At 44.6% G+C, this 22259-nt stretch overlaps 1 protein-coding gene across 2 annotated transcripts in view; it reads left to right on the forward strand.

Annotated features, from left to right (window-relative positions):
- CDH20 (cadherin 20) overlaps nucleotides 1–22259 on the forward strand; it is a 1519872-nt gene that overhangs the window by 863150 nt on the left and 634463 nt on the right. For both annotated transcript variants that reach the window (XM_085606877.1, XM_085606876.1), the window contains one exon: nucleotides 2532–2587. The gene's annotated coding sequence lies outside the window, so the exon portion shown is untranslated. The remainder of the gene's footprint in view (nucleotides 1–2531; nucleotides 2588–22259) is intronic.

The following is a 22259-nucleotide window of genomic DNA, read 5'->3' on the forward strand; positions in this document are numbered from 1 at the left end:
ATGTGGGCCCCCCTCGTAGCGTAAGCGGAGTGGTCTGGCCTGGTGTACGCTGGACCAGTGCAGGACTTGCAACAACGACTCGGGGACTCTGGGCGTGGTTCAGTCCATGTCCGGACAAGGAAGTGACTAATGCATGTGTCCCTGTTATAGTGTCCACTGCACCCGGAACACAAGAGGCAATGTAGCACACTGTGACTGGCATCCCACTAGATGAGCATCATTGACGTAAGGGGAATCACTGTCCCTACATTTATCCACACATTCATACATGAATGATGAAAGACATGACACAGCAGTGCGCTTTACAATATGGGCCTGTGGAGGGCCAGCCAGAGTCCATTCTGGATGACAAGTACTGCGGAAAAGGAAGGGTACCGTCTGCAGTCTGGTCACCATGCCATTGGTCATCAAACAGGATATGGCAGTCCATGTCGCGGTCCAAGGTGAGTGCAGCGGAGTGTGTCGGGGGTCAGTGGAAGGTCATGGGGCCATGTGCGGCACCAAGCAGAAACAGGCCAGGTAGCGGAAATGAATGCTAGTGCCTCCTTCTGAACTCAAACCCATCCACGTCCTCATCCTCGGATGTGTGCACTGCCCCACCTGTGGGTGTTGCAGTACCGGCTGTGGCACTGTGTGCCACTGACACATCAGGGGGCGGATGGTGTGGGGGCAGCAGCATTTATCAGCACCACTCCTTGTGGCAGCAATGCCATAATGAAGATCTGCAGGGCATGGTAGATCCCAGCTACATTTCGCTGATTTGCAGTGGTGGCTGCCATCCTTTCCGCCTCCATCCACACCATGTCCTCCATGGACCGCCGCATGTGTGCCAGCTCACGGCTGGGATCGCTGGAGCCACTCTGAGCAGACAGGTGTTCTTCTCTCAGTGTCATGACTCCAGTGATGTCAGTCAGGGCTTGTTGGAGACCATGGAGTGGGCCGTGGGTGTCTGTTAGGGACTAGAGCTGGTCCCTGATGGGACCTCCGCGCCCAGGGATGGTGTCCAGTTTGGTAGCCATGATGTCAAACCCCTCCCGCACCTGCTCAGCCATCTCCCTCTGGCCCTCCAGCACACAGCGTTGGAAGGCCATGTGTTGTTCCTGGGGGTCTTGGGAGACTGCCGTGGCTGTGGGTGCCTCCTGCTGGGTGGTTTGGGTAGTGGGTGGGGTCTCCTTGATGCAACTGGGCTGCCCTGATCCTGGAGGTGAGTTGCGGATGATGTCAATGATGTCTTAGAGGGCTTGGGTGTTGATGCTGGGGGTGTCCTCCTCATCATCAGTGAAGAGTGGCTGGGACTGCTCTGCAGGAGGTGTTGACGGTGCCCCTGCAATGTGAAGGGGAGATGGTGTAATACAATGAGTCCACATGTATGCAGCCGCATGGTACATGTTGACATTCATACAGCATGGCATTGTACATTGTGACAGTCTGTAGATCAGGGCCATGACCCAGTGTCATTGTGGGTGTGCACTGTGCTCTGCTTGATTGTGCATCTGTTCCATCGTGGCCATCTCCACCCGTCACCCTAGGACCTGGTGGTCACTCACACTGTTGTGGTTGTGTTGTGTCCTGTCAAGCAGTGTCCGGTCCACCGACTCTGGCCACAGTCTCCACACTGATGACTGTTGACACCAGCTCCTCCATGTCATCCAGCATGAGCTGTGGTGCTGGGCTCCCACCTCCAGTTTGCATTGCCGCCTTCTGGTTGGCTGCGAGTTTATCCTTGGTCTTGAGCTTGATGTCAATCCATCGCCTCTTGGCCTCCTCCATTGACCTCTTGTGCTCTCCGACGGCATTCACCTTGTCCACAATGTCCCACCATATTCCATTTTTGGTGCCCAATGACACTTTGGAGATGACGAACAGTTGTTGATGGTGTTCCATCACCTCTGTGACTAGGATCCTGTTTTCCTGTGAACTGAACTTTGTCTTCCTCTTCTTCTTGTCCTTGCCATTCCCTGTCCCCGAGGTCCCTGGCTGGTCGTCCGGGGTGCTTGTGGGGTTGCGCTCGACCTGTGCGCCTGCTCCGGCTGCCTCCATGGTGCTTGGGTGTTGGTCAGTTTGTGTTTGAGTGTTTTTTCTACTTTTATAGTGATTTTTCCTGCCTGCCATGTGTGTATTGCAGGCCTGGCGCTGCTTATTGCTTATTTCCTCATTGCTCTTTGGCACATCGCATGTTTTTTCGCGTTGAGGTTTGTGTTTTTATCTCTGTCGAGGTGGTTGTATCGCGGACATTGGCTGCGGTTTCGGCAGACTATCGCATGGTACCGCCTTGTTGTGAATTCCACGTTGACAAGGGGTTATTTTACCGCAATAGGCTGGCATGTGTAAAGTTGTGTTAGCATTTTTTGGTGATGTTAGCACACGTTCTTGTGAATATCCTCCAGTCTTGTTGACTTCAGTCTCACTATAATGGGTTTACCAAAACAAACAGAAATGCAATATGGGAGCCTGTTATACAATCACAAAGAAATGCATATTTTTTGCATCACTTAGTTAATGTTACTAATTGTTTTATGTAATTATTTTAGGATCAAGCTGAAGTTGATATACAGCTCTGAAGAAACATACACGATCAACGAAGCAGGTAAGTTCTAGTGGTTTCACACCCCTTCCAGCCCATAAGATGAACATGTTCCCTCCACCCACTATTCACTATAATACCATTAGGAGTCTTTCATTGTTGCAACAATGAACACTTCCTATCTGACATTGCCAATTGGGTAGCAACTCATCTGAGTTTTCCATTCAGCCAATCCCTGTCCTCGTGGTCCCTCAGGTCACCACGGCCTCAGGTGGGTGGCCAGCAGAACAAGATTAAAGTTTTAGCAGAGTAAAAATAAGTTTGTTTGCCTGGTGTCTCCTTCTGCCTACAGTAAGCCACCACCCCCCTCCTCTCCTACCACCACGGCTTGATCTTAATGCTAGTGCACACTTTCCTACATTTACAAAGACGTGTTTATATTTGTGAAGTAAATAAATTGAAATTGTCATGCCATAATCCACTAATTGTGCATCACGAGTATCCAGTTATCATTTGTATAATGTTAAGTCCTTTTAGGTGTAAAACCAATGCACAGTGCTAAATGTATCGTTAATCCCTTATGCCATGTCATTAAAAAGCAGCCGTGCTTGACAGCCCCATGAAACTGTGAACTCCAAAGGCTCATTGCAGAAAATCATTTATTCCACTCAAAATCACCAAAGTGTCTAAAGAATTATTGATTATGGTGATTCAATTTCTAAAATGCCCCCGACCTGCAATCAGTTGTTGCCTCAGGATACAAATAAAGAGCTGGGTGATGTCCACGGAAAGGGCAGGGCTGTGCCCTTTCCGGGCGACTTCCCCAGAACAGCTAATCACCCAGAGAAGCCTGCCCCCCGCCACCCTTTTGACAGCATAGCATATGAGGTGTGAACTAAACCCTGTTAAGACTTGAGTTGAATCGTTGTTGGTGAACGTCATCTGAATAAGATAGGAACTTTGAGGGTAAACAGGAAGTGTTTACACACAGCGAGCACCTTGAAGTGTGTCCTTATATTCTATAGTTGTCCGGGTCATCTTTTCAGGTATGACGAAAAGCATTTTTTTCCTTTGACTCAGCAGAGCTGCCTGTCGTCTGATTATTTTTATTTTCTCTCAAACCGGCACAACTGGACCTTCAGTTACCTCAGGGCTGTTCTTTATTCTTGATGTTACAAAAGAAGGAAACAAAGGTGAGAAGCTCTAAAGGTAATAAGAAGGCTGGCAATTCTCCAGGTTTGGACTGATTCTCAAGTGAACAAGGCCATGAGATACTAGTCATTCATTATTGATCCATTTTAGTGAGAAGTTCTTAAGGATTTTATAAAGATGTTATGAAATAGAAAGTGAGGTTTATGGTGAATTGTCAGGTTTCTCAGCCTGCCAAACCCGCAGTTGCTCCTTCTTCTTTACAGGAGGGTATACCACCCGGTTCCTGGCAGCTGACCCTCAAGCAGCTGTGCTGTTGGAAAGCTTTGTTTGGCAGTCCGTTACTACAACGCCATTGGTGTATAAACACCGGAAGGCCCTCCCTTTTGATCAGAGAAAACTCCCTGTGCTTCAGGGTTGTATTTTTGGATTCACAAAATAAATCCCCACTTTGGAGTTTGTTTCTGTAAAACAGAAAGGACAGCAGAGTGTGCCACCACAACATGGCATCTTCCCTTGTCGCTACAAAAGGTTCCAACATGGCTCCTGCTGTGTTGAGGGTGCTGCTTTCATTATAAATACCCCATCAGACTAGCATGGAATTAAAAATACGAAGGGGAGGTCTGCTGGGGAGCTGGTGGAAGCTGAGTCTCTGCCACCAGATCAGACTGGTGAATCACTAGCTGGGGGCTAAATGACCCTCATGCTTTCTTGAGATTATTTATGCAGCATATCCTGGCAACACTAATCGCAAAGGAATGAACATAACTTATATAATATGCACATTATAGGTTCATATTCAAAACGTGATCATGAAAATCCCTGCAAAAACTCTACAAATGGTTTGGACTGGTGGATTAAAAAATGGCAACGCCATCTCTGACTGATAAAAGTCTTACAGCTGGAATATCTCTCTAATGATCATTTTGTAAGGTATGTGTAAGGGCTCAGAAAGGTCATGAGAAAATAATTTGATTCTTGTTTTGTTTACTGTTTGCAAACTTTTTCATTGCATTATGTGCCCAGGTGAACGCTTCCGTCATGAAAAATAGCATGAGATCATAAATTTGCAGAATAGTGCATGGAACACTCAGGATTGTCCATTATCGCCACACATATCTGCTCTGCTATGTAGCCCTTTCTTTGTCAAATAAGCAAACCCCAGAAACTATTGTGATGGAACAGAGACTCTGCTTTAAGCAGATAAGAGGTTGCTGCTTGTTTCTACTCATCAGGAATCTAACCATGTGCTGTTTTTACAGCTTAAAAACTACAAGAAATCACAGTTTATCCAATTTATAGGGAAATGTAAAATAAATCTGATCATAAAATGTTATCATAAGGCATGCTTTGCTTCTTGGAGATAAAAACGGGACACGGGGGTGGAGTTAAATGTATTTAGGGAGTTCATTTATTAGTAAGTAGTGCATTTAATGTGGCTCCAATATTAGCAAATGCCCTCAATGATTGCAAACTGAACACAAGATTGAGACTCTCTCTCTGTGGAGGAGTGGATGTGCTTTTTGGAGTGATTTATTCTTAGGATTTGTTTTATGGTGTTCTTCTGGTGTGTTGCAGAGACTCATACAGTGCTTCATTTCCATCAGTCAATCAAACAGGACTTATAAAGCGTGTCTAATCACACGTGATGGTATCCAACTGCTGAGAACCTGCTGCTTACGGAGGGTTCAGTTGAACAACCAGATCTTGAGCCCCTTCCTGAATTCCAACAGAGAGGATAAGGACGGGAGGTGAAGGGGGAGGTTGCTCCATGACTTCGCAGCGAGGTAGGAGAAGGAGTATCTTCAAGTGTTGTTTCAGCAAATGTGGGACGTGTGAGCGAGGGATAGGGGGGTGGAGTGCAGGTGCCTGGAGGGTTGGTGGAAGGTCAGAAGGTATTTGATATATGCTGGTCCTTGGTTATGTAGGGCTTTAGTAGGTGTGAATCAGCAACCTGAACTTCCGTCTCTTATGAATGGGGAGCCATTGAAGCTTCTTGAGGTGGGAGGGTGGTGTACGTTCATTTTGAGAGGTTGTGGAAGAGTATGGTTGTTGAGTTCTGTATGGTTTGCAGTCTCATCAGGAGGTATGAGGTTATTCCCACGTAGAGTGCGTTGCCGTGGTCCAGCTGGATGGTGACTAGAGGCCAGATTCACAGAACTAACTTAAGACAAAATCCTAAACTTACTACCATTTTGGTATTCACAGAAGGCACTTACTCATTTTGGTATTCACAGAAGGCACTTACTCATTTTGGTATTCACAGAAAACACTTACTCATTTTGGTATTCACAGAAGTTAGGAGTCCTAACTTTAGGACTCCTAAATGCCTTCTGTGAATACCGAAAGTCTTAAAGTTAGGATTTTTCTCAGTTTAGGAGTAGTAAAGTTAGGACTCCTAACTTTAGTACTTCTAAATGCCTTCTGTGATTACCGAAAGTCTTAAAGTTAGGATTTTTCTCAGTTTAGGAGTAGTAAAGTTAACTTCAAAAGGCATTTAGGAGTACTAAAGTTAGGACTCCTAACTTCTGTGAATACCGAAATGAGTAAGTGCCTTCTGTGAATACCAAAATAGTAGTACGTTTAGGATTTTGTCTTAAGTTAGTTCTGTGAATCGGTCCTAGGACTTGAGTGACGGTTTATATGGTGTTGATAGGGAGCCATTTGAAGATGCTACAAAGCGAGGATGCAGGGGGAGGAGACTTCATTGATCTGGTTTTTCATGGTGATCTTGCTGTCCAGGATAATGCCAAGGTTGCGGGCATGGTCTGTTGGAGTGGGGAGGGTCCGAGTTCACTAGGCCATTAGACGTCGCTCCAAGGAGAGGTGTTGTCTCCGAGGATGAGCACTGCCAATTTGTCTGTGTTGAGTTTTAGGCAGTTGTATTTCATCTAGTTGGCGATGCTCACCATGAACATCCCGAAGCTGACCATCATGAGGTAGGAGTCTTCTGATAACAAGAGGATAAGCTGGGTGTCGCTGGCATAGTATATGATATTTAGTCTGTGAGTTCTGATAATATTGACCAACAGGATTGTCCAGGTGTTGAACAGTGTAGGGCTGAGGGACAAGCCTTGAGGGGCTCTGCAGATGATGTTCTTAGGTGAAAGGTGGTAGGTAGATTCTCTGAGGACTTCTGGTGAGGAGGGGGTTGAGCCATTTGAGGGCGTCTCCTTAGATTCCAATGTGGTGAAGGCTTTTGATAAGGGTGTGGTGGGATAAAGTGTTGAAAGCTGCTGAGAGGTCAAAGAGAATCAGGGAAGCCGTTTCTCCCCAGTCAAGGAGGGTTCTGATGTCATCAGTGGCAGCAATCAGGGTGGTTTTGGTGCTGTGGTTGGTGTGGGATCTGGATTTAGAAGTGTCCAGTAGAGTGTTGTTCTACAGGTGTTCCATGAGTTGGCAGTTGATGGAAGAGAAATGGGATGGTAGTTCTTGGGTCGATGGATGGTTTCTGAAGAAGGGGTTTGACATCTGCATTTTCCATTCCATGGGGAATGTGGCCATGGTGATGGATGCTTTGAAGATGGCCATGAGATCGTTGCTGATCATCGTGCTCCAAAGTTTGAAGATGTGGTGGGGACAGGGGTCCATGGGTCCTCCTGAGTGGACGGCATTCATGATGGCTGTGGTGAGCTGGTCCTATTTAGTGAGCACGTGGTTGGGGTTTGCATCTGTAGGAGCAAGGAGGCTGAGGATGTCAGTGGTGGTGGGCTGGGGTTTGAAGTTTTTGAAGATGGTTGAGATCTTGTCATGGAAGTAGTCCACCACGGTGTCACAGAGTTCCTGGGAAAGGGTGATGATGTTTCCGGTGGCTGAGAAGTTGGAGAACTCTCTTACTATGTTAAAGAGTTCTTTACTGTGGCCAGAACTGCCAAGGGTTCTACTTTTCATCTCCTTCGGAAGATGGTGGTATTGGTTGAGGGATGTCTTGAATGTGACTCGGTCTGTGGGTTCCTTGCTGGTGCTCCATTTCCTTTCTGTTCACTTACAGTTGAGTTTTGTGGCACACAGTTCTGTGGTGTACCAACTGGCCTGTTTGGAAGATCTCTTGAGTTTGGTGGGCTTCACATGGAGACTCTGTCAGCTCAGAGGGTGAGCCAGGCAAAGAAGTTCTTGACAGCCTGTTCCAGGTTGGTTGCATGTCAGGGTGAGAGGTGTTGAGGACGTTGGTCCACTGGCTATCTGATACTTTGTTCCAGCTGCAGTGTGAGGCGCTGGGCGTCTTTGTGGTGGTGCCAGAGATCCTGTGATAGTGAAGTGAACAAGGGCATAGTCTGTCCAGGTGAGACTCACTGGGCGTAAAGATGGAGTTGAGTGTGTGTCCTGCGATGTGTGTGGGATGGTGACAAGTTGGGTGAACCGATGCTGTTCATGCTTTCAAGGAGGTTGGAGGCATTGGTGTCATTAAGGCCATCGAGGTAAAATTGAGGTCTCTGAGGAAGATGTGGTGTTTAAAGTCAGTGGCTAGCTGGTCGATGAAATTGGGGATGGCATCACAGAAGCTTCGATGAGGTCCTGGAAGTCTGTAGGCAAGGGGGCCTCTGATGGTGGTTTTGCCATCAGTATAGAGTTGGAAGTTGAGGTGTTCCATTTTTGGGGTAGTGCCGTCTGGGGTGGTGGTGCAGTGGATTGTCTCTTTGTCCATGATGGTGATTCCATCTCCGTGTTTGTTGAGGTGGTCTTGGTGTGCTATCTTGTAGCAGTCGGGCAATGCTCAGGCAGTGTCGGGCGCGGATGCACTGTTGAGCCAGGTCTCTGTGAGGCAGATGATGTCAAGGATGAGGGAGATGATGATGTCCGAGATCTCAATGGTGTACCTGTAGAGTGATTATGCGTTGAGCAGGAGCAGTGGAGTTGTTCTGAAGTGGTTGTGGTCCACGGGGTGGTGTTTGTCATGAACGCGGGTGCCTCCGTGTTGCAGGACTAGAGGTAGTGCTGGCAGGAAAACCTACAGCTGATTGTGGAGGGGTGCAGCAGCAGTTGTTGTTGCAGGGTCTGGAGTCCAGGGCTCTGAGCTCGGCGGCAGTGTATCTGCAATAACGGGGAGAGCAAGGGTCCCTTGGAATGGGTACGGTCCATTAGCGGGAGGGTGCAGACGGGCTTGCCTTTAGCACACCATTGGTGTTCCAGCCGCGTGGCCGATGTGCGCTTCTGCTGGGTGGCCACACTGCAGCCTCCATTAAGCAGGTCTTAGGAGGAGGGAGGGGTGCTGAGAGGTAGGGGGGAAGTGGGAGGGAGATGCTGCAGGAAAACGTCGGGAAAGCGAACAGGGGAAAAAACACACAGAAATTAAAACAAAGGCCGTACAAAACTAAACAAGTTGATTTTTTTTTAACAAAGATGACTTAAACAAGGTTGAGCACAACAACACAGTAACAAGTAAACAATTCAGAAACCAAGGAGGCAGCGTAGCAGCAAGGGGGGGCTGTCATGAATTACCTGCATTTGAGCCAATGGTTGCCGGTTGGCTCCACTGGCTCTCATTTTTGAGAACCAGCGCTGCCTTTTCACCATCGTACGTTTACAGAGAGCAGCAGAGGGAAAAACCCACAAAGGGGAAAGAAGGAGGCAGATAAAGATGGAAAACCCATCACTTAGGTAGAAAGCAGAAACATGCATGAGTGAGATAAAGAGGCAGGGAATGTCTGGTAGCGGATTAAAAGGCATAAAGTGGATTCACGACAACACGGCCTTGGTCTTCGGCTCGCCGACATTTCATCGCACCGGACTATGGCCTCTGAGCAGAGCTTTGCGCATTGGCACTTATTCTTTTATAAATTAAGCATAATTCACAATTCACAAAACATTTTTCATAGGTCATTAGTAGCATTTTTAACTTTTCAGTTGTGGTTCATTGATGTGGTTCATTATATAGGGGTTTTACTCTGAATGCATCTTACTTTTAGTGAAAAGAAGGGCGTAAAGTTGTTCCCGGGTGCTGTGTAAGGTAGAGGGCATCAGTACAGGCTTTAAAGTTCTGGCTTGGTAGTGCAGCTATATAAGCTAATTTGTAACTTGGAAAAGTAGAATAAGTTTGAATCGTGAATACACAAAACAGAGGTTCGTATTTTTTATTAAATTGTACGGATATGCAAAATTGCTTTTGAGTGACTCCGGTGACTACAGGGACCATAGCGATTCACCTGCCACTGTTTCACATGTTTTGTAGATGTGTACATTCTTTTAGAAGGGGAATTCATGGCACACTCGATGTTTGAATTAAACATTTTGCTCGGTTTTTCATCACTTGCATCCTTCAATTACATGCACAATCTTTAAGTTTGGATTTGGGGGTGTACTGGGTTTTGATGTTTGCAAACCGTGGATGTAGCAGATTAGGACGTCAGATGAAGAGTGAATTCCTCACTCAGTTAGTGGCACTTTGTAGCTCCAAGCTAACCCTGAATTTAAGTTTGACGACTTGGGAAAGTAAGGAGAGATTTGGCCCACTACTAACACCTTTTATTAATAACATTTGAACAGATGGGCTCCTTTTCTTGTGTCCAAATGTATTTAAGAAAAATGAGTTATGGGTATTTGTATATAGCAAATTTGGTGGTAGAGACTGTAAGCAGAACACTTTCACTGATATATACATTCTATTTTTTTCTCTTTCTTCCTCTAAAGCAATTGGTTGCCATTGTAAAATGATGCCTACCTGCATACCCACATGTATCTGTATTCATTTTAAAGCATTGTTTGTAAATCTATATTCTACTGGCCCAGAAATAAATAATATACAATTTTTATCTTCCCTGGAGAAAATGTACCTTTGCAATAAACCTCCATATGAAAAGCAAATAATCGATCATATCATGAAAATGTACAAGACTTTCCCCTGTTTTCAAAGAATTGGGTGGATGCCATGGAAAATCACCATAGATCATTTGCCCTAAAATCTGAAAACATAGGATTAAAAATGCTTTGCCTACCATTCATGTGTATCTTGCTTTGTACAACACAGAAGCAAGATATAAAAGGAGTGGATGGGGGCTTTGCACTTCTGAGCAGTTGTATGGCGAAAAATTAACTGCATATATATTGTCATGGTGCATATACGTGGAGATAATCAAATCTATATATACCTATATGTATATTAATCTTGTTCATGTCGATAGTTTGGTGCTCGACATTAAGGCCCCAATATTCTGGTAGCATGATATTCTGGAGCCTATATTAAAGTTCTGACCAATGTCACCAATCTGTGTGGTTGCTACAAATAGTTAGAGGGAAAACAATTGCATGCACATGGCCGAGTAACATGAATGGATGTACAAACTAAAAATAAATTGTTACAGTGCATTTGAAACTGCTTAAATGACATTCTGCGCCTGTGATAGCAAAGATGATAGTCTTATCATCTGATTCCAATCTAACACCAAATAGGAGAACCAGCTGATACATTTATTGGGTTAAGAATTAATTTTTAGTGATTTCATCTACATTTGGTAGAAAAGAGGTTGTACAGTCCACTGCAAACTGTACATCTATACTCTAGAGCAAAGATCAGACGCACCTAGCTGTTGTAAGACCAGACTTGCCATTTTGGGCCTACTTAAACCTAGAAAACAATCATGTATGCATTATGGCAGGTCCCTCCAATATAGGTCCAGAAGTGCTGGATCCATGCAGCGTTTTCAGGGAAACCTCTCACTACACAAACTATGTTCATTGAGAGTCATTGTACATTGGATTATCCTATAAGTAAGTTTTGCACTTTTCTTTCAGTACCTATGAACAACCCTGCTTTACCCCATATTGGTTAAACTAATTGCTTATTTTTATAATGAAATGCTTCCACTCTTATCAACCCTGGAAGAAATGAAAATCCAAGGCCTTACCTTTTTAAACCAAAAAAAGTCTTAATCTCCTCCTTATTTCTTATTAATCTTTGTCTCATACGGAATGAATGGGTCTAGCTTGGCATGGACTTGTCTTCCGCGTTTGATTGTGTGAACCATGGACTTGTCTTCTGCGTTTGATTGCGTGAACAGGGCCAAACTGTGGCAGTCCATGAAGGGTATGGGGATAGATAGTAATATTGTTAACTTTCTTGAGGACCTTTGAGGAAATATGAATTTTATGATCAGTTGTGTCCCCTATCTTAGACCCCAACGGCTCCATGTATATGCTACAAGTACATGTATGTTCCCTCCAGTTCCAGCTATGAAGACGCAAATACATGTGCGTCCACCGTCAACATGTCCTCTTTCAGATCCGCCATGAATGGGTCGGATATTCCGTTCCTAAGTATGAAAGGCCACCGACTTTATATGGTATACTTTTCACGTTTCACAGTTCAGGCGAGTAGGCCCTGAATTCTGCCCTCAAGCCTTTCCCTGCCTTCTGCCTCTGACAGCTCCAACCTGAGCTCGCATCTGTATCCATGAACTTTATCCTACTCCCTGCACGGCTAACGGTGCCTGACTCGGCCTGTTGCCTGCCAAAAACAGTATTTCACCTTCAAGTTATCTGCTCCGCTCCTCATCCAATTCATTCCTGTCTAGTAGTTTAGGTAAACATCCTTCCAGCTACCGAGCGAAGGGCCCGGCCTCACAGTCTTCATGCAAGTAATTCATAGCCCCTGTTACCATGGAAGATTCCTGCCCCCTCGCATCTCACGTAGACACTTAGACGCTTGTACACGCACTAACAGTCAGTATAGAATAGATTCTGTCCGAGAGACCTTTCCTTTTGGATAACACAGTTCCTTAAACACAAGATATTAGATATGATTTGGGATTAGGTTGACCTGACCCCCCAGACTTCTGTCTCCTCACGTAGGGCTAAATGTCAAGTCTCCTTCACCCTCTAGTTGCACGTCAATCACACGTCATGCGGCTGCGTGCGCATCTCTGCCATATATTTCTGCTGACATTGCAGGATTCTCTTCTGGATCCACCCACCTGTGACATCATGTTTAGTGACGTTTCTAGTATACGCCTCTTTTCATTACGTATGTGTATTCTTATCTGTATTATCAGCTGTTACGCCTCCTGCATCTGTCTTAATGTAAATGCTTTTCATATATATATTGTTACTTGTCAATAATGTATTGCCTATCCCTTCCTGAACCTTCGTGGTGATGGAATTTGATTGCCATGGTTCGAACCATAATTCCTTTGTAAGGAATAAAGCCTTTTAGAACCTCTAATACCACGGATTCTGCCTCTTATTTTTACTGAGTTATTCTTATTATATTTTACCGCATAAATTAAGTCTAGGTAATTAAAATTTACCACATAATTGGCGCCCGAATAGGGACACTTTCCCATCTCACGCGCCGGAGGTGCGTTGCAGACCCGGTCTCGTGCCACAGCTGGACGGACAACTACGCGTACCCGCAGGATTTCCTGTATCTCCCTCCGGCCAAGCGGGGGTGACTGAGGCTGCGATCAATACCCAGACGAGGCGGTGAGAAGTGCGAAGTATCCCGACCAGAGCCTAGCTGAGAGAGCAAGATCCGAGGTATACAGAGGCCCACCAGGTTCCGAAGTTCCAAGTCGAGTCGAGTCCAGTCCGGTCCAGTCCAGTTCAGTTCCGAGGCCTTCCGTTCCGTGCTACCCGGTGAGTACCGTTGCCGGGGAGGCGTTTAGACGTGCACATTAGTTTGTGCCGGTCAAGACGGGTTTGGGTACACAGATCCGGTCTGCACTGTTTCAGCAGTGTATCTGTACTGTTTAGCAGTATATCTAGTATGTCTTGTATATAATCCAGTATTATCTAGTATGAGTATTATGTCAGTAACTGGTTTTCTTCTAATTATCATTGTTCGTTAAATGTTAAATGTTAAATGTTTTAATATGTTTTAAAAATTGTGGTATGAATGAGTGTTCATTATTATGTTTATCGTATTTAATTGTGTTCAAGTCCAGGTATTAAGAGTAAGAATCAAGTAGCAAGGTTTAAAGATGCCGCTCTTTTCAAAATTAAGACAGATCAAAACTAGAAAGGGGGTACTCGAAGAAGCTGTTCCCATTCCACCTAGGGACACTCCAGGGTACTTTATGTACCATAAGCATGGCCTAGATGCCGTATTATATCTTGATTTATGGGTGGACTACACCAAGGATTTAGCAGAAAGTCAGAGATGGCCCGCAGCTGGGACATGGGATGCTGATTGCATCATGAGAGTAGAAGAAGAATTATGGAAAAAGAAAGCCAGACAGTCACAGAAAGATGCCATTGAATTATGGCGTAAAGAATCGCATAGGCGCACAGAGAAAGCGCTCAGACAAGAAGAGAAAAGTAGGGAGAATTCAAATAAAGCCCGAGAAAGTATATTAATTGAGGAAGGTACCCGAGTAAAAACAGAACAAGTAGACAGACAAAGAAACACTCTTATGAATGGTATGTATCCTCTTCTGGCCGAGGGTTTACCTAAGGCTACCCCGGAAATACCGAAAGATCTGCCACCTCCATTACTCCCGATTAAAGCACATCCCAAGACCGCTAAAGATATTTTCCTTTCCTCCTATTTAGACGATGTAGCTCCCGAATATGTTAATGCTCCGACACACACACCGCCTGTCGATGGTGCTCAACGCCAAGATCATCCGCCTATACCTCCGCAACAACAAACTCCTACACACATTCCAATAGGCCCATCTGTTTCTACCGCTTTTTCTGCATCTACAGTTTCTACCTTACATTCAACAAATCCTTTCGTGCCTAGCACCTCAGACGGTGCGACAGGAGGTACGACAGCAATTTTTGCCACGCCACCGCGAGGAAATAAATTATCTCTTAGAGATTTAGCATACCAACGTACACCCCAACTAGCAACTTCCGACATGTTCAAGGAACAGCTAGTGGATTGTAGATATGACCCAGTGCCCGGTAAACAGGACAGAATGCTGCTGTCATCACTACGTATACGACGAGCTTCAATGTATTTAACGACGCTACCAGGAATGATGGCACATTTAGACAATATATATCATTTTGTCCAATCAGGGCGAGGCCCTGAAAGTATTGACGAAGCCATGGAATACCAGAAAGTAGATATACAGAGACAACTGTTACGCTTCTTCATAAACTGCGTGATCAGAAACAGAGATCGGCCTGGGGTAGATCAGGGTGAAATGCAAGTACTTACTAGATGGGGTCATAATATATCAGAAGGGAAACATGATAAACAGACATGTATAGTAGTTATGTGCCGAAAGATCCGCAAAGAAGTAGAACGAATACATAAAGAAAGATTAAAGACAGACAAAACTGAATCAGAGGGAGAGGAGGAGGAAGAATCAGAAATGCCCACAGGACAATTAGAAACGATGGCTTATGTAGGTACGGGAAGACCTTTTAATAATACCAGATGCTTTAATGATCCAATACGTCCGATACGTCCAGAATGTAACCGAAATTTTCAAACCCCTATGTTGAATACAAGGTCTCCTGAACATCTATTCCAAGCTGCCGATAAATTACTCCGAGACCGAAGGGGGTATCATATGCTCGATTCCATGGATGAACAAGAATTAGCCAGGTCAGCAGTACAATGGGCTGACAGTCCCGGAAAATACAGTGATGATGCGCTAGCACACACGTTTTTGAATCTTAACCCAGACGAACAGCGATTAGCTGGTATATACATGATTCAACACCTCCTTATATTATATAAAAACCAACACTCCGATCCTGGTCCCCTACCAGAAATACTGATAGAATTACTCACGAATAAATGGAGAGGTTCAGGTACTGATTTAATTAAAGAAATTCTAGAATATCGGAACCAGTACATTGTTTTCGTATACCCAGAACATGTTTCATTTCCCACTATGGGAAGAAAAATGTATCACATAGATAGACAGAATCCCTTACGCGAAGTGCACCCAATTAAAGGAGATGACAATAATTTTAAACGCGTGTTTGTGTACACGCCCATAACTAAAATTGAATTATTAGAAATGAAGAAAGTAGTACCTAGCCATGACAAAGATCCAGCAGGTTTCCACCGTGAGATAAAAGACATGTTACTCATGGGAGAGTATACCTACCCTGACATTATGAAAATATTAAAAGTATTAATGCCTGCCGGTATTTACGAGAAACTCAAAGAAAAGGAATGGGAGGTGGGAGACCAAAAGATAGATTGGACAGCGTTAGAAAACGAAGAAAAGGCCCGAGCTGCAGGATCTGGGCTCGGGGAAAAGACTACAGCACTACCAGGATTACTAGTGCAAGTACTGCCACGCTTATTAACTACGAAAAAGGAAGACTGGGGTGCAATTTCAGCCTGTAAACAAAAACAAGATGAAGACACTAGTGATTTCTATTCCCGATTTGAAAAATGTTTTGGTATTAATAGTGGCATAAAAGCAAATAGCGAGTCGTATCCACATCTGTTTGTGACAAAATTAGTTGAAAATTCCCTGCCCCAAGTTAAGAATCGAGTATTGAAATTCGAGAGTACCTGGCAAGGTAACACCCCGTCACAGATGTTACAAATGTTACAATATCACCACAATAGAATTAGAGAAGAACAAGAACATGAACAAAGACGTATGAAGGACACGAAAATGAAAATGCTGGTTGCCCAGTCAGTTCCAGCTGACGGTCACAGAAAGGGTGTGACACAGTCCAGTAACTCAGCGATTCCTCTTAAAGGGACATGCAACTATTGTAAACAGCCAGGTCATTATATAAACGATTGTGCAGTCCTGAAACATAATATCTCCATGGGTAAAACGAAGGAAAGACCACGTCCACCTAGACAGGATCAGATCCAACCACAAGTACCTCAGAATGTACAGCCTATGCCAGCTTCACAACAGACCGTGGTGGTATCACAGCCACAGATTATTGCTACAACACAAAACACGACACAACAGATGTACCAGTATGCACAAAATGACTATCCCGATTATCAGCGATACACATGAAATAGCCTAGAGAAGGAAGTTGGCTTACCCCTTATTGAGGTTCCTGTAGATCAGGAAGGTCCTTACGTACATAGTCAAGTATTAGGGAAAGACAGAAAGTTTTTAATTGATACAGGGGCAAGCAGAACAACAATAAGTCACGACGAGGTTCCAGGGGCACCCCTCTCAGGCTCACAGAATATTTCCCTTGGATTTTCAGGAAAGCCTATTATTAACAAAGTATCGCAACCTCTTCCACTAGCAGTCGGTCCATTGACACGGACTACAGATTTATTGCTTACAAAATCATGTCCAGAAAACTTGTTAGGCATAAAGACACTGAAAGCTCTAGGAGCTGTAATATGTTGTTCTCCGGAAGGAGTACGACTATTTTTGCGTGACTTTAAAGGTCACTATGTATTTAGAGACATGGATCACCGGTTACAGAATCTACCTGCACATTTATGGGCACAAGGCCCCACTGATGTAGGTTGTATGCACATTACACCATATCGAGTCACACTTAAAACAGGAGTGGTATTACCACGAATGCGACAATACAAGTTACCTCCAGATGCTGTAGTGGCTTTGCTGCAAATCATTGACGAGCTTATTGTCCAAGGAGTGGTCGTGGAAACCGACTCCAATGTATGTAATTCCCCGATCATTCCAATTCTTAAACGAACTGACCCAAAAGCACCTCCAGTTTATCGATTAGTTATTGATCTGCGCGAATTAAATAAATGCATTGTACCACAATATCCCGTGGTCCCAGATATCTCTTCATTACTCACAGCCATTGATTCAGAAGCCACGTTCTTTACTGTAATTGACCTCAAGAACGCCTTCTTTAGCGTCCCAATAGATCCGGAAAGCCAATATTTGTTCGGATTTAGTTTAGACGGACGAAGTTTTAAATTCGCACGCGCACCTCAAGGATTCACAGAAAGCCCCAGCATCTATAGCCAAGCACTGAAAAGACAACTTGACAGTATCCACATGCCAGTTAACACTGCCCTGCTTCAGTATGTCGATGATCTGCTGATCACCGCCCGAAGTGAACCCGAATGTGAAAAAGCATCACTGACGGTTTTACAATTTCTGGCCGACAAGGGGCACAAAGTGTCCCCCTCGAAGCTGCAATTCTGTGTTCAGCAAGTTGTGTACCTTGGGCACTTGCTGTCCAAGGGGGGGAGACAGCTCACACCTGACCGCATCCAGTTAATTGTAAACATGCCACCACCTATGACACAAAAGGAGGTACGGGCCTTCATAGGCCTCACTTCATACTGTAGACAGTGGATCCCCCAATACGCATTTCTAGCAAAACCACTCATTCAGTTGACAACCCAGGAGGCAGCGACATCGACTGTCCTCCCTTGGACCCAAGAACATACACAAGCTTTTGAAGACTTAAAGAAAGCCTTATGTCAAGCACCTGTTTTAGCGACACCATGTTATAGTAAGCCTTTTACACTTTTCGTTACAGAACGCGAAGGTACTGCCTTGTCAGTACTCACTCAGGAACAAGCAGGATCACACAAACCATGTGCTTATTTTTCTAGCACATTAGATCCCGTAGCTCAAGCTCTTCCTGCGTGCCTGAAATCAGTTGCAGCGACAGCATTAGCGATCAGACAAAGCGATTCCATAGTATTAGGACATCAATTGACAGTACAAGTACCACACGCAGTAGAGGTTCTCTTGAACCGAACACAAACACAACACTTGACTATAGCAAGACTGACGGGTTACGAATTAACATTGTTCCAGCCACACATAGAAATCAGACGCTGTAGTACCTTAAATCCTGCCACACTTTTGCCATTAAATGGAACAGACCCATTGGCACATGATTGTATTGAAGTCGTTACTATCAAAACGAAACCCAGACAAGACTTGACTGACATTCCATTACCAGATCCAGACCTGACACTTTATGTAGATGGTTCATGCATGAGAACAAGTACAGGAGAATTAGTGGCCGCTTATGCAGTCACAACAGACACTGAAGTCATTGAAACAAATTGTATTGATACCTTGTCAGCTCAAGCAGCAGAGCTCATCGCTCTGACACAAGCCTGTATTCAAGCCAAACATAAGAAAGTTAACATATACACAGATTCACGTTATGACTTCGGAGTTGTACACGACTTCGGAGTTCTTTGGCAAGAAAGAGGTTATTTAACTTCTCATGGTGCCAACATTCAACACGGTCCCCTCATTCAAGCTCTACTAGATGCAATACATCTGCCTACTGCGATATCTATCATGAAGTGCAAGGCCCATACAAAGGTCACCGACATTGTTTCCCAGGGTAACGACTTAGCAGACCGAACAGCCAAACAGACAGTTCAGAATCGGCCTCATGCAACGGACTTGACAAAGACAATAGTACCGACATCGACACACTGCATGACAGTGAAGGATCCCGCCCTTGATGTAATTGACATACAGACACATGCTACACCAGAAGAAATCAAGAAATGGACTGAACTAGGAGGGATCCAAACAGATCAGGGATGGATGACAAAGGGAAATTCTACATGGTTTCTCCCCGATTCAATGGTTCAAGTTATCATTAACACAATACATAGTCCAGCACATCTAGGAGAGAAAGCTATGTTAGACAGTATTCAAAACATTTGGTTTAATAAACACTTACGAGCAGCAGCCAAACAGAAAGTGCGTACTTGCATGATTTGTTGTCAGTTCAACCCAGGTAAAAGCGTTCCTGTAGAACAAGGTGGATTTCAACCTCCCGATCACCCTTTTGAAGTCCTCCAGATGGATTATATCCAGATGGAACGTTGTCGAGGATTCAAATATGTCCTCGTAGTTGTATGCGCTCTTTCCCGTTGGACAGAGGCATATCCCGTCTCAGATTACACTGCCCCGACCACTGCCAAACAGTTAGTTCGTGAATTTTTCCCACGGTATGGTTTGCCCCGTATCGTGTACTCAGATAACGGTCAGCCGTTCTCATCCGAGCTAATGAAACACATTTCACTTCTGTTAAGCTATCAATGGAAATTTCACTGTGTCCGACATCCCGAGGCAGCAGGTCTCGTGGAACGCCATAATCAAACTCTGAAAATTAGATTGTCCAAAGTATGTAGAGAAAAAGGTGTCGACTGGATAGTAGCTTTACCAGTTGCGCTCTTTTACATGAGAATGGTAGCACATTCTCGAACAGGGCTATCCCCGTATGAGGTGATCTTCGGTAGACCACCAAATATGTGGGGGACGCCTATACCTCGTAAAATCACTGATGTTGACTGTAATATGCTGACAGATTACCTTGCTTCCTTGATGTCTGCACTACAATCTTGCCGTTCACAGGTAGCTGCAGCTTTTCCCGATATCACTGAGGTGAAGCCCCATGACGTGGTTCCGGGGGACCTCGTGCTTGTGAGGAATTTCGACAGGAAGAGCCAACTGGAGCCTCGCTGGCAGTCGCCTAAACTCGTCTTATTGACCACAAGGACAGCCGTGAAGATTGAGGGACGTAAAGGGTGGTTGCACTCGAGCCATATCAAAAAATGTCATGGACTACCAGCTGACGTGAACTTTCAGCCCTGCATTCCCTCACAGACTGATTCGAAACTTCCCCTGGTTGAAAAGACAGAGAGTGAAAAATATAAACTAAAACTAAGGTCTAGCAAGTCAGACAATTTGATTGTTTAAGTCCTCTCCAAGGTGAATCGGTTGAATTTGTCTCTGACATGTATCCTCTAGACCGAAATGGAGAGAGAAATAGACAGAAACAGCTTAAAAAACATGCGTACTGTAAATCACTTCGTAGTCACTGCATAGTGACATTATTAATTATGTTCTTTCTAAGTCTTCTGATTATTATTACCAGTGTATTGCTACATATGTATTACCCTATTTCAAAGCGTATTTTCAATGCTAATGCTGAACATTCTTTTAGCGAATTACCCCCGCATGAGTTGTCCTATAGATTTGCGCTGCGCAACAACACTTTCATTAGTATGTTACATCATTCCCATCAGACCAGCAATGCTACAAATTGTTGGATATGTGGCCGACTCCCTCCCTATCAGAACTACAAGGGAGTTCTGCCTCTTTTTCCGTATCCATTCACACACAATGGCTCCTGTGGAGCATGGTTTAGTTTGATAAATTCCCTAGATTCAAATGCCGTAGTTTACCAGGACAACTGGGTATGGGGAAACCTGAACTTAGTTTTGCTTAAAGTCTGCTACCCTAACAAGGAGGGACTTCCCAAAAGGACAGGAACTGATCTAGAAAATGAAGTATATGGATTAGGTAACTTTACCATTAATCTCATGATTCTGAATGTTGAATCCGAAGCTACAATAGTCTTGCCTGCTATGTCAGTATTTCCAGTTAAAGGTGAATTATGTGTAAGAAAGAATGGTTCAATACACATGGGCCATAGTAAATGTACCACTGTAATAGAATTCAGTGATCAAAGCAAGTCGACATTTAGAGCTTCTCGTCATTCCTACTTCATATGTGGCCAGACCGCATATATACGTTTACCTCTAGATTGGGATGGTACCTGTTACATTGCATTCCTTCTGCCACCTGTTTTTCTAGCCCCTCCTGATTATCACAGAAATACCCATTTAGTACACAATAGACAACAGAGAGATCTCCCGATTGTCGACTACACTGAAACAGCATGGGAGCAATACACAGATTTCAACAAAGGTTTCTTTCCCTATATAGGTACAGTCACTAATAGTAAGCTGATACGTAGATTAACCAGAACCCTTGAAGCAGTAGTGAATGAAACTACCTCTGCCCTTGGCAACTTAACAGAGGAGCAGTCTGCGATGCGGATTGTTGTTCTCCAAAATCGTCTTGTCCTTGACGTCATCCTGGCCGATAGGGGCGGAGCCTGTAGAGTCATCGGATCAAGTTGCTGTGTTTTCATTCCAGAAAATGCACCATCCGTATACAAAGCCATAACTCGTCTTCATAAGATTGCAAGCCAGATACAGCAGAATCCAGGCACCTGGACATGGTCCGGTTGGTTCTGGAGCGTGTTGTCTGCCTGGGGATGGAAAGTCCTATCCTTCCTAGGTATTGGCCTTCTCATAGTATTCAGTTGCTGCCTGTGTCTACAATGTGGACCGGCGATTTGCGGCCTGTGTGCCACATTGTGTATTCCACGTTCAAGTTTTCATTCAAAATCCCGGAAGAAGAAAGAAGAACAGATGATGTTATACGAACAGATTGATGGATTGATGAAGATCGATATTTCATGAAGGGTCCGTAGGGGACAAGGAGGGAATGAGGAAATATGAATTTTATGATCAGTTGTGTCCCCTATCTTAGACCCAACGGCTCCATGTATATGCTACAAGTACATGTATGTTCCCTCCAGTTCCAGCTATGAAGACGCAAATACATGTGCGTCCACCGTCAACATGTCCTCTTTCAGATCCGCCATGAATGGGTCGGATATTCCGTTCCTAAGTATGAAAGGCCACCGACTTTATATGGTATACTTTTCACGTTTCACAGTTCAGGCGAGTAGGCCCTGAATTCTGCCCTCAAGCCTTTCCCTGCCTTCTGCCTCTGACAGCTCCAACCTGAGCTCGCATCTGTATCCATGAACTTTATCCTACTCCCTGCACGGCTAACGGTGCCTGACTCGGCCTGTTGCCTGCCAAAAACAGTATTTCACCTTCAAGTTATCTGCTCCGCTCCTCATCCAATGCATT

Source organism: Triturus cristatus, chromosome 5_2 (genome assembly GCF_964204655.1).
Source record: "Triturus cristatus chromosome 5_2, aTriCri1.1, whole genome shotgun sequence".
Taxonomy (NCBI): domain Eukaryota; kingdom Metazoa; phylum Chordata; class Amphibia; order Caudata; family Salamandridae; genus Triturus; species Triturus cristatus.